This window comes from Cupressus sempervirens, chromosome 7, assembly GCF_028749045.1.
Source record: "Cupressus sempervirens isolate cs-2001-9-10 chromosome 7, ASM2874904v1, whole genome shotgun sequence".
Lineage (NCBI taxonomy): Eukaryota > Viridiplantae > Streptophyta > Pinopsida > Cupressales > Cupressaceae > Cupressus > Cupressus sempervirens.
In genome coordinates this window covers 101,888,466-101,900,004 of record NC_143124.1, presented here as the reverse complement: position 1 = coordinate 101,900,004, position 11,539 = coordinate 101,888,466, and the positions used below count along the sequence as shown (strand labels likewise).

The 11,539-nt window shown below is 34.8% G+C and overlaps 1 pseudogene across 1 annotated transcript; it reads right to left on the bottom strand.

The window, feature by feature from the left end:
- Window positions 1-324: 324 nt before the first annotated feature.
- Window positions 325-4,942, bottom strand: LOC149545698 (disease resistance protein RML1A-like; annotated as a pseudogene). Its single transcript, XR_016353613.1, has 6 exons — window positions 4,212-4,942; window positions 2,971-4,051; window positions 2,795-2,860; window positions 2,347-2,610; window positions 980-2,253; window positions 325-880 (listed from the first exon to the last, which is right to left on the bottom strand). The product of XR_016353613.1 is annotated as a disease resistance protein RML1A-like (transcript).
- Between the last annotated feature and the right edge of the window lie 6,597 nt (window positions 4,943-11,539).

The following is an 11,539-nucleotide window of genomic DNA, read 5'->3' as shown; positions in this document are numbered from 1 at the left end:
TTTCCATTTGTTTCCCTTTGACTATTACAAATATAATATGAAATTATTGATAGTAGACCAAAACTATTTTCGTCATTTTGGTTGTCTTTATATCCTAATAAGTAGAACAAATAAAATCATTTACTACATTTCCTACCAATTCACATAACACTAACGAAAAATATAGACTGATTTAATTCCCAATCAAACATCCACACCACAGATTTTCAACATACACATTCAACACCAAAATATGATTGCTAATTATTACTTCACATGAATTAGTTTTTTTCCTTATAATTACTTTGACTCAATATTTAAATATAAATAAAATTACTAGGGATGTCTTCCAAAAGATTCTAATAATTACTAGTCATATATTCTTGGTGACATCATACATCGTGTATTTGATTACAGAAGGTGCGCTTAAATAATTAATTCACCCTCATGCTATGCTCAAATGCTCGGTAAAGCTGTGAAATGCTCCCACCAGTTTTTCCTCTTCCCCTCTCACAACCAAAGCCCTTTGCACTTCATCTTCTTCTTCGCAATCTCCGTACCACCCATCTATTACGAACTTTTCTGCCGTGAGACACGTGGAACGTTTTGTGAACAGAGAAATCCATACCCATTGCCCTTTATTTATCTTCATTTTAGATACTATAACCCTACCACTCGGCATTAACATCAATTCCATTTGTGTAGAAACACAATTTATAATGGAACAGACCATAAGGGCATTCCCATTTGAGGAACGCTTCTCCACCAGTTTTGGCCTTGACTTGATTTTTTGGCTGGATATGGAGTCACCGACCACGAGATTTGGATTTAGTAAGGAGTCTACAAGCGACGCCGCCTCAGGGACCGCCCGCGTACAAATCATTACGTCATCTGGCCATTTCTGCAAACTCCTTGCACGACATTCATGACATTCAGTCAAATGCATTATTGGAAGAAGAAAATTGTTAAAATATTTTATTCCTAGAAACTATTGACGTACCTGTATCGTTTGAATGCAATGTTGAATGGCTGACAACTTGTTTACTCGGAGTTCCAGCGTCCTCAACTTTTCCATGTGCGCCAAACTTTTTATACCAGGCACTTCCCAGGAGGTGTCTACTCTCAAGCTTTCCAATCTCTTGCAATACTCTAAACCCTCAACTTTCTCAATCCGATCACACTCTCTTAGTTCAAACTCTCTGAGAGAAGCTAATCGTGCAAAGCTAGGAAGCTCAGCCAATTCTGGACAAGAGATTATGTGCAGCCATTCAAGGTTTACCAGATCATAAATAACCCTTGTGTTCTTCAGCACTTTACAGGATGTCAGTCCCATTGATCTGACTGTCGCTGGCACTGCTTCAATCTCGGTCAGATGGTCATTATTGAAGAGAGAGAGACTCTCAAGACGGGTATAACGGTCTCCAGAGATTAAAATCCTACTCAATTCTGTTTTATGTAGAAATATCCGCTTCAGGTTGCTCGATGCAGAAGGTAATACGGCCCCAAAATTAACTTGACTGATTGGGCATACAGATATCGTTAACTCCTCTAACAGATCAAGGAGCCCCAGAGAACACGGCAGAGACTTCAGTTTTGGACAATTCTAAGATTTGTCAAGGAGAATAAGTTTCCGAGAGAGATGGGCAAAGACTCCAGTTTTGGACAATTCTGAATGGATAGATAAGTCAAGCAGGACAAATCTCCAAGAGAGTTCGGCAAGCCAGTCAACAGCTCACTTCGTATCTCCATCTTTTGCAGCCTCCTTATTTGACCTATGCTAGATGGTAGCTCCCTTAAGCTCTTCATACCAATTAAATAAAGTTCTCTCAAGGACGCCTGCTTTGTGATGTGAGAAGGCAACTCTTCCAATTGTTCGCAACCAGAAAGGTCCAGATACTCCAGCTTCGTGATCTTTTCGAAGTCCTCCGATGCAAGTGTGAGCTGTCCACACCACTGTAAAGAGAGATGTTGCAGGAGCATCAGGTCCGTAAAAGAAGCTGGTAACCTTCTCAAGTTTCTGCAGTGAGACAATTCTAAATGTCGCAGATTTCTTAAATCGCCAAAGTTGCAGGGTAGTGATGATAACATTCCACAGTAAGATAATTGCAGGTGCTCTAACGATTGGAGGAGGCAAAACTCTTCTGGAAGACTCCTAACATTGTTGCCACTAGTGATTACTATCTTCTTTAACTCTTTGAGACACCCTATGGAGTTGGGGAATCTTTGGAATCTGTGGCAATTGGAAATAACCAGCTCCTTTAATTGGACGGGAGCCTGCAGCCCATTTGCCAGCCAAACTTAAAAACTGACACCAGTTATGAAAAATTGAATATAGATTTAATAATGCTGTAATGCAAGAGTACTTACATCACTGTCAGCCTTCCACAACTCTTCCAAGTGATGATCCCCTCCATAGTCTTCATAGAGTTCTAAAACCCTCAATTTTTTTAAGTAAAGCCATGGCGGAAGATTTATTTGCCCAATTTGAAACCAGCGAAGCCAGACCAGCTCTCTTGATACCCCTCCAATTATTTGATTAAAATTATCCCCTCTAATAACAAAAAGCTTTACTCCAACTAAAGATGGCGCAAGGGATAAAATTCCTCCGCTTATGTTAGTCATGAGCTCTTCCTGCAGGAATCAACAAGCATCAACAAGGAAACTCCAAACTTACTATCTAATCCACTTCTTGCATATGCGTGTTGAATCGGAAACATATAGAAATAGTCAGGAAAACTACATGAAACCATAGTCTTATTCAAAGAATCAATATTGGTAAAGCATACAGAGAAACAAAAGGCACAGAAAAACATACTCCATATGATCCCCACTCTAGCATTTCTGTTGGGACAGCCTTAATTCCACGAATACCATTTCTTTTCTGCAAAATAGAAAACAAAAAATTCCCTTATTAGCTGTTCCAAGACAGAGTAAGAAGCTAATTTGTCTAGTCCATTTACATATGTCATGTAGAAACACTAGTAACCTCACCTCTGTTATTCCATTAATAATCTGCTGGGGTAACCAAAGTCGGGAGGGAGAATGTTGTTTTGCAATTTCCCTTCCTAAATCTCTTAAGTGGTGATGCATTCTTATGCGGTTGTTATCATCAAGTTCAACCAAACATTTATTGAAAAGCCTTTCCCAACTATGCAGACCACTCCACCCCGATCCATTCCAAACTTCAATTGCCAAACTGTTCTTTTCTCCTATAAAGAAACAAGCAGTATCCAGAAATGCCTCTTTTTCTTCATCATCAAGTGCATCATAACTTATTTTCAATTTAAATTTGATATCATGATGCAATTTTCTTGAAATCTTATGTAACAAAGAAATCCAATATTCTTTACAGGATTCTCCATATAACTGCCCTCCAAATACTTTGAGAGACAGGGGCAATCCGTTACAAGCCTCTAAAAACTTCTTAACAAGCTCCTCAAATCCACTAGGTGAAGAGGATTGTAAGAAAGCATGCCAACAAAATAATTGCTCTGCATAAAATGGGTTAAGTGCTTTCATTTTATAAACGGAAGATATACCCCAAGACCTTAGAACTTCCTTCTCCCGTGTCGTGACGATGATGAGACTACCCCCTCCAAGGCTGTCTCTTGCAGGTAACAGAGCATCAAGCTGGTCCACAGCATCCACATCATCTAGAACAATGAGCACCCTTGCAGATCTCAAATGCCTTGTAAGAATTGCCTTACCTTGCTCTATACTATCAAATGTCACGTTTTTTACAGCGAGGTCATTGAGGAGTTGAATTTGCTTGTTCTTTAACAGGCCTTTTGCTGCACCATCTCTAACATCAAAAATAAAACAAGACCTCTCCATGGACGAGTATCTTCTGTTGTACAACTCTTTGGCAAGCGTAGTTTTTCCAGAACCTCCCATGCCCCAAATTCCCACAATTTGTACACCTTGATCACCCTCGGCAGGTTGAACCGTATTCATCTCAAAATCTTGCACTATTTCTTTGAGAGCAACTGGATGGTTTGCGACAACTAAGGGCACGTTATTTACTTCCTTCAGCACAATATTCACAATATTCTTCAGCAGCCTTATCTCATCACTGAAGGAGTGAAAGCATTAAAAAGTCAAAATAGTAGCTAATGATTAGGCCAAAGTTGGATCATATCACTACGAAAAATAAAAGAACTGCCAAAGTAAACTAGCATAGATATGAAAAAAATTGCAAATTTCATAAAACAGGAAGGTCAAAGATGTGGTACATATTATTTCGGATGATTTCGCCACTGTAAAAAGAGATGTCGTAAAGTGCCTTTTTCCACTCCCGAAGTTTCTCTGGGGTGTATCTACACTTTTTTTCATGCTCCTTAAAAGCGTCAACATATATTCCTTTTCTTTGAGCCAAATATCTGAGATCAGTAGGCTCTACATAATAGAAAACAGGAATGATTTTGGCTCCAGATTTAAGCATAAAGCACAGCTCTTCCAAACACCAAGGTGATTCGGCATATTTTTTTGAAAAGATTGCTATATGAAGCGAAGCACCACGCATCGCTGCTTCTAATGTTGCAGGCAGAAAATCACCATATTCCAACTCCTTTGAATCTAAAAATGCTTTAACATCCATCTCTTTAAGAATGCTATAGATACTGCTAGCTAACTCGTGTTTGACATCCGGTCCCCGATGGTTAATGAACACATCGAAAGACGGCTTTTGAAGAAGCTGTGATGATGTCCCCACAGGAGATGCAGATGGTGAGATTCCCCGAAAAGCAACCATAACGTCATTCTCCCGTATACAGCCAGTGGTAGTAGATGCAGTAGAATTCGATTCCACTGAGCGCCCAAGGCAGCAAGAAAACAAGCGTCGAGACCTCATCTCGGGTCGAGTACTGGTGCTAGAATGAGTTGACGTGGAATCAGATTTGCTGAGCCCAGAAAAGCAATGAAAACAGGTCTAGTAGCAGGCTTGTTATTGAGCGGTAAAAAGCGCCAAGGGAACCGGGAGTAGGGGATAGCTATAAGTGAGCAGACTAGTCGGGGATAGGAGTCAATTGTGTATGAAAGTGGGAGGAAGGGGGAATTGTGCGACGAAACTACCGTTGTCCTATTCGTAGTAAGGTCGAATTTAGTGGATGTTATTTGCGTAGGAAAGAGCCTAAAAGAAACGTGGAATGAACGTCGAAGCATGTTGAATTCTTTTATGTGACGGCGTCTGGAAAGTTTAGATATTTTTGGGGGTCGGTGGAATTTCCCAAGTTAGGGAATCGAGCGTTAAAGATCCCTCGAAGCAAGACACTTGGATGCAACGATAAAAAAATAACGAGAGTCAAATTAATATTGCTTTTTGAATTTCACTTTCTTGGAAAGAGATGATGTTTAGGGTTAGTAACTTGAAGTGCAAGCAAAAAAAGTTGTCTTGTAGGTGGCCCACTTACAGGAGTTGTTGAATCATTAGGGCCATGCCCCCTGCACTATTGCCAGAGTTCCTCCAGATGCCTCGGCAGACACTTCGACACCTCGTGGCTGCCATTCGCGGCATCATTCCTTAGGTCGCCACTCGCACACTCCGCGCTCCTAGGCTTCCTGCCATCGCTCTCCCAGTGGTGGTGATGGTGGATGGAGGCACCGCTCAGCTTCCCCACCCTGTGGTGGCTCTGGCTGGTTCCCGACTCCTGGTGCTCGGCGGGCGCTTTCTAAGAAATGGCCTCGCTTGGATCTAGCGATTTCTCCTCTGTGGCCAAAGATAAAATATGCGGAGGCTGCCATTGATCCTCTTGCTGCTGCTGCTGATGATTGCTGACTATTCCCAGCCCACCCCCCCATCCCAAAGATGATTGGGGCTTTCATGATCGTGATGAACCACCACCCTCAATTGGCATTGCTTTAGCCGCCTGAGGTTGCTATGTTTTTTTTTTTGATGAATAGTATCTAATTCCGGCTGCGGCTATGTGAACTTATTCACGGGGTGATCTTGTATCCCCTGACCTTTTTTGTGAATTGTAACTTAGTATATTATTTATTAATAGAAAAGGACTATTCATAAAAAAAAAAAATCTAGAAATTTGAAAGCATTTGCATGGATTGTGGAAATCTAATATATCTCATAACAAGTATAATTAAAAAAATAATTTTGCCATAAATAATCATAAAACACAATGTGGAGAATATAATTACATAGCTTTTTCTTACTTAGAATGTCATATGATGCTTCATTATATATGGAGACTAGAATAATTTATGGCATATCATGTGCTACCATATTATGTTTATCTAGATAGTAAGTAATATTTGTGTATCCACTTGTAATATGTAATATCAACATATGACTAGTAGTAGTTGTGAGTTTGTAGACATGCAAATATAGCTTGCAAGCTTTATAACTTCAAGAAGAGTAAATAAATGAATGTGTTCCCTAAGTTTTGACCATCTATTTGGAAACTTATCATTTTGGGTTATTTTTCAAGTCTTTAGAGTTTCATTGTTATGTTGTTAGTGTTTAAGTCAAATTTGAGAATATGCTCAGGTTGGGTGAACCCACAATAGTGGGTTACACTTTTTTTCGTAAACTGACTTTGAACTATGAATTTTTGAGAAAACTTTCACTTTCAAATGCAAATTGTCATTTAATGGTTAGAAATTTGAAGATGAAAGTCAATTAGAATTTTTTAGGATATATATATAATTGATTTTATTGAAATATTTTTTCTTCCACGAAAATTGGTATGTTACGAAAAACCTTATTTTGAAAGAATGACGCTATTTTTGACACACAACCTTTTCTTTTCTAAAATAGATATCAATTTGATTCTTTCAATTTAGTTTTCTAACATCCATACTGAAACAATGGAGGTGGTTTGATGTCTTTATCCTTAATATTTTAGACTTTATCAGAGTTTAAAGTTGACATAACACTAATTTGGACATGTGTGACTTTTGACACATGTAACTTATTATATATTTACTTGATTTCAAATTTTCATATTTTGATTGAAAAAGGACTCAAATATGGAGATTGTATCTATTTTTCCAAAAAGGTGTTACTATTTCTCCATGAGTGTCCAATATAGAGGTTTAGTTTTTATAACGAACCTTTGTTCAATTCATGCAAAAAAATGTATACCCAAAAAATTCAAAATGTAGCAAATTCATAGTCAGTGAAAAGTTCATTTAGGGTACTTCTATCATGCAAAATGACATGTCTTCAATGCTCCATCTGAACCAAGTAATTGAGTCTGGAAGCCATGAAAACACTAGAAATATTCTAACATTTGGAGAAGACTTGTAATTAGCTAGTTTTGATAGAAACAAAATCTTAAAGTTTCAATTGAACCTAGAAAAGTGGGTTATGGATGCGGTTAATTGACCTTAGGTAGTTTCGATCGAGACTACCTATGGTAGTTTTGATCGAAACTCTTGTCAGCCTTTAGGGTTTTTTCTTGTTTTTTTTAAAGAATTGTCATATAAATAATTTTTTTTTTTCAATTTTAAAATTCAAATCTAGTTAGATAATTCACTTTAATTGTGATGGAGGAAATATTTTACAACTTGTTTATTTTCAAAATTTAGAAGAATAATTGTTGACATGGGAAATAAAGATAAAAGAGCAAGTAAAAATGCATAAAGAAGTACTCATGAACAAGAAGATGAAAACCATTTGAAATTTTTTAGTAGGATACTATAGGAGGCAAGGTACACATGTGCAATCTTTTTTCCAATGCATATTTAACATACATTTTACAATCATATTCTAGACTTTCAGTATGTCTATAGTTAGGATTAGGGTTTATCCAATTAGGAATATGGTAAATATTAACTTAAAGTTACTATTAACTTAATATTAAGGGTCTATTGAATTATGAATATTTAGGATTAGGTTTTATTGAATTATGAATATTCAGGATTATGTTTTATTAAATTATGAATATTTAGGATTAGGTTTTATTAAATTATGAATATTTAAGATTAGGGTTTATTACATTATGGTTTTTAAATTATGAATATTTAGAATTAGGGCTCATTTTAATTATGGTCTTTTAAATTATGAATTTATTTAGGACGTAGTCAACTAGGACAACCTCCTGAGGTTGGAGAAGGTTCATCCCAGGTTCAAATAGGTATGTATACACACATATCTAGCAAGTACAATCTCTCTCTAGATTTCTAGAGCTAGGAAAACTTTATATCTTTGATTTTTAATTTTAGAGACAAATCCCCTAACAAACTTGCTTGATTTTATTTGTTATATCATGCATGTGTAGTAATAGATGATGAAAATGATGGACAAGAGGAAATTGCAGATGAAGTAATGGATATTGAAGAAGGATCATCTGAAGGTTAGATAAAGTTGTATTTAATAGTTCACTTGTTATATATATATATATATATATATATATATATATATATATATATAGAGAGAGAGAGAGAGAGAGAGAGAGAGAGAGAGAGAGAGAGATCTCCTAAAAAGAAGTTGTATCTTAAGTCTTTATTTTAATTTTTCTTGCAGCCCAAGATCAAACAATAAATGAGAATGTTAATCTATCTCAAAGATTGAAGAGAAAAATTAATCATACAAACATAGATCATTTAATTGAAATGGATGTGGAAAAATTGAGAGAATATGCTAGTCAACCTACACATACTACGAAGAGGAAATTGAATAAAACATCTAAATAAATAATTGTAAAATTTGAGAATCTTGATACAGTGGAGAAAACACAACTATTATCAATTTCACTTCTTAAAGATGAATTAAAAGAGTCATTGAAACTATTGGGTATAGATATAAGTATAAAAAAGAGGAAAATATCTAAACTAAAAAAAGATATTGTTGAAAGTGTAAAGGAAGGGTTACATTCCATTTGGAAAAAAACTAGATCTGGAAATAAATCTATTGCAAAAAGAGTGATACTGACATTTTAAAAAAATAAGAAATTATGGCAAAAAAGATAGATATCTTCACTATCATCTCGTATTGGGTATAGTCAAAAGATGATACAACATTATTTGAAAAGGAGAAACAATTTGGATGATAGTAAATTAGAAGGAAAATGGGTGCTAATGTGTAGAGTTCCTTAATCTAATAGGACTGTGGAAATAATTAAGAATTTAATTATTCAATTTTGGATTGATAATACTCATCCTTCACCAAATAGAAGAGATTTCATCAAGTAGAGGATTGGGCCTAAGGAGTATCTTCAACATGCAAAATATTGACTAGATTTAACACAACATGAATTGTATCTCTCATTTTATAATTTAAATCCTAACACAAAGATTTGACAAACAATGTTTGAAAGATTGAAACCCTATTTTGTGAAGATAAATAGATCTTTTGAAACATGATGTTGTTGATATCATGTTGAATTTTATTTTTACTATCAAGGGTTCGAAAAGATGATAGAAGAACGTGGTGGTTCTCAAAATTATTTTCATAAATGACTGAACCAATTCATCACATCAATCTTATGTGACAAACCAAATGATCATGCAATAGGTGAAATAGATTGCATAAGAGGAACTTGTGAAACATGTGGTAACCTGACTAAATTTCTTTTGAGAAATGAAGATACTGATATGATGAGGATGATAAAATGTAAGAGATATAAGTACATAAAGTTTAAATTTTTTTTTGGAAAAGAATCAACAAGGTTGGAATATGTAGAGGATGACATAAATGTTGGAGAATTTATGCCAAATTTTGGTAAATTGATTCAACCACATATATGTCATGCCTTTTTTTCCTAAGTGACAAGAAAAATAGTTTCAAACACTAAGAGAAAATTTCCCACTTGGAACAATTTTATCTGTTTTTGATTTTGCAAAGAATTACTCTTTCATTTCTCAAAAAAAACTTGAAGTGGAATAATACTTTATAGAGTAGGTTACTATTATGGTTCAAGTGTCTTATTAACATGCACAAATTGATTTGGATGGTGTGGAAAGTACAGATCAAGCACACGTCATTAAAAAAGAGTATCACTTTTACATTAGTGATGACATAGAACACAACACAGATTTTGTGGAACATTATTTAAAGACGTTTTTTGAATATTTGAAAAACAAAGGAATAATAATGGAAAACATTTTGTATGGTTAGATGGTGTGCAACACAACTTAAATCAACTAGACCATTTTATGCATTATATAGATATCATTGATAGCTTAAGATACCACACATTTGGAGTTTTTTCGAGAGTGGACATGGAAAGAGTGAGCATGATGGTGCAGGAGCTTGTATCAAATGTGTTTTAAGAAAGCATCAAATGGACTATAAAGGATATCACATTAATAATGCTCATGATGTGGTTGAGTGGTGCAAAACACATTTGACAGTGCTAGAAAATACATATAACATGTCATCACAAGTGGATTGAGTCATACCATTTAGAGTGTTTTGGGAGGTATTAGGTATAAATTAATTTGAATATTATATTTGAATCAAATTTATATTTAATATGTTAGGTGATAACTAAATTATGTACACACATGTTTAAAACTCATTTTTTATATGTATGTATGGATCTTATATTCATGTGTTAATAGAAGATCAATGCATGCATTCAAGAGGGTAGAGAAGACAAGATCTTTGCATTTAGTTATGAGTATAGATAGTAATGTGTGGTCATTGTACACACAAGAATACTCATGTTTTTGTCTTGACTACATTGATGAAAACTATGATGGTTGCATTAATCAAGAATGTGGATATGTGGGTGAATGGACTTTGGTGTCACTAGATGTTATCAATACGAATAAGTTTGAGGATGAAAACTATGATGATATTTCATTGATTTATAGTGATTATGACCATATTACAAGATTGATCAGAGCTGGTATGTATGTATGTATGTATATGTACAAGTGTATTTGTTTCATAGTTTTAGTTAATTTATTTAATATATATACTCATGTGCATGACACATGGAATTTATAAACATATACTTTGTGTAGGCAATATTTTTGTAGTCATGGTAGAATCTAAAAATGTAGAAGGTGTTAGCTATTATTTATTGCATTTCACCATACAAAGAGAGAAGCTAATAAAAACTGAAATAAATGATGGAATTATGTTTCCCACAAGTTAGTTTATAGTTGAATCATCTATGTATATCTATTTTTTTTATGAAATCAAATTTATTGACTTATTTGATTGATGTATATATGGATATGTGTGTACATATATTCAGTAATTAATTAATCTATGTGATATTTTTTAAATGTCTATGCAAGTTTTGTTGTTGCATAGGGAACATAATTGAAGCAAAAGTAGAGTACTTAACAATGGGATTCATTTCACTGATTATCAACCTAACAATAAGGTATATCGGTATAGTAACCATGTTATTACCATTGGTCTAACTCTTCATCTAGTCAAAGGACCTAGAATACATAAATGGAGGCTCGATATTGATGATCATAGGAAAATATTAAATGTTATCCAACAATGAGCTAACCCACATGATACGAGCTAGAAACAACTTTAATTTGAATTAACTTGAACATTTTGAAATTTGGTTGAACTATTTAAAATTTAAAATTTTGTTGAACTTGATCATTTAAAATTTAAAATTTGGTTGAGCTAATTATA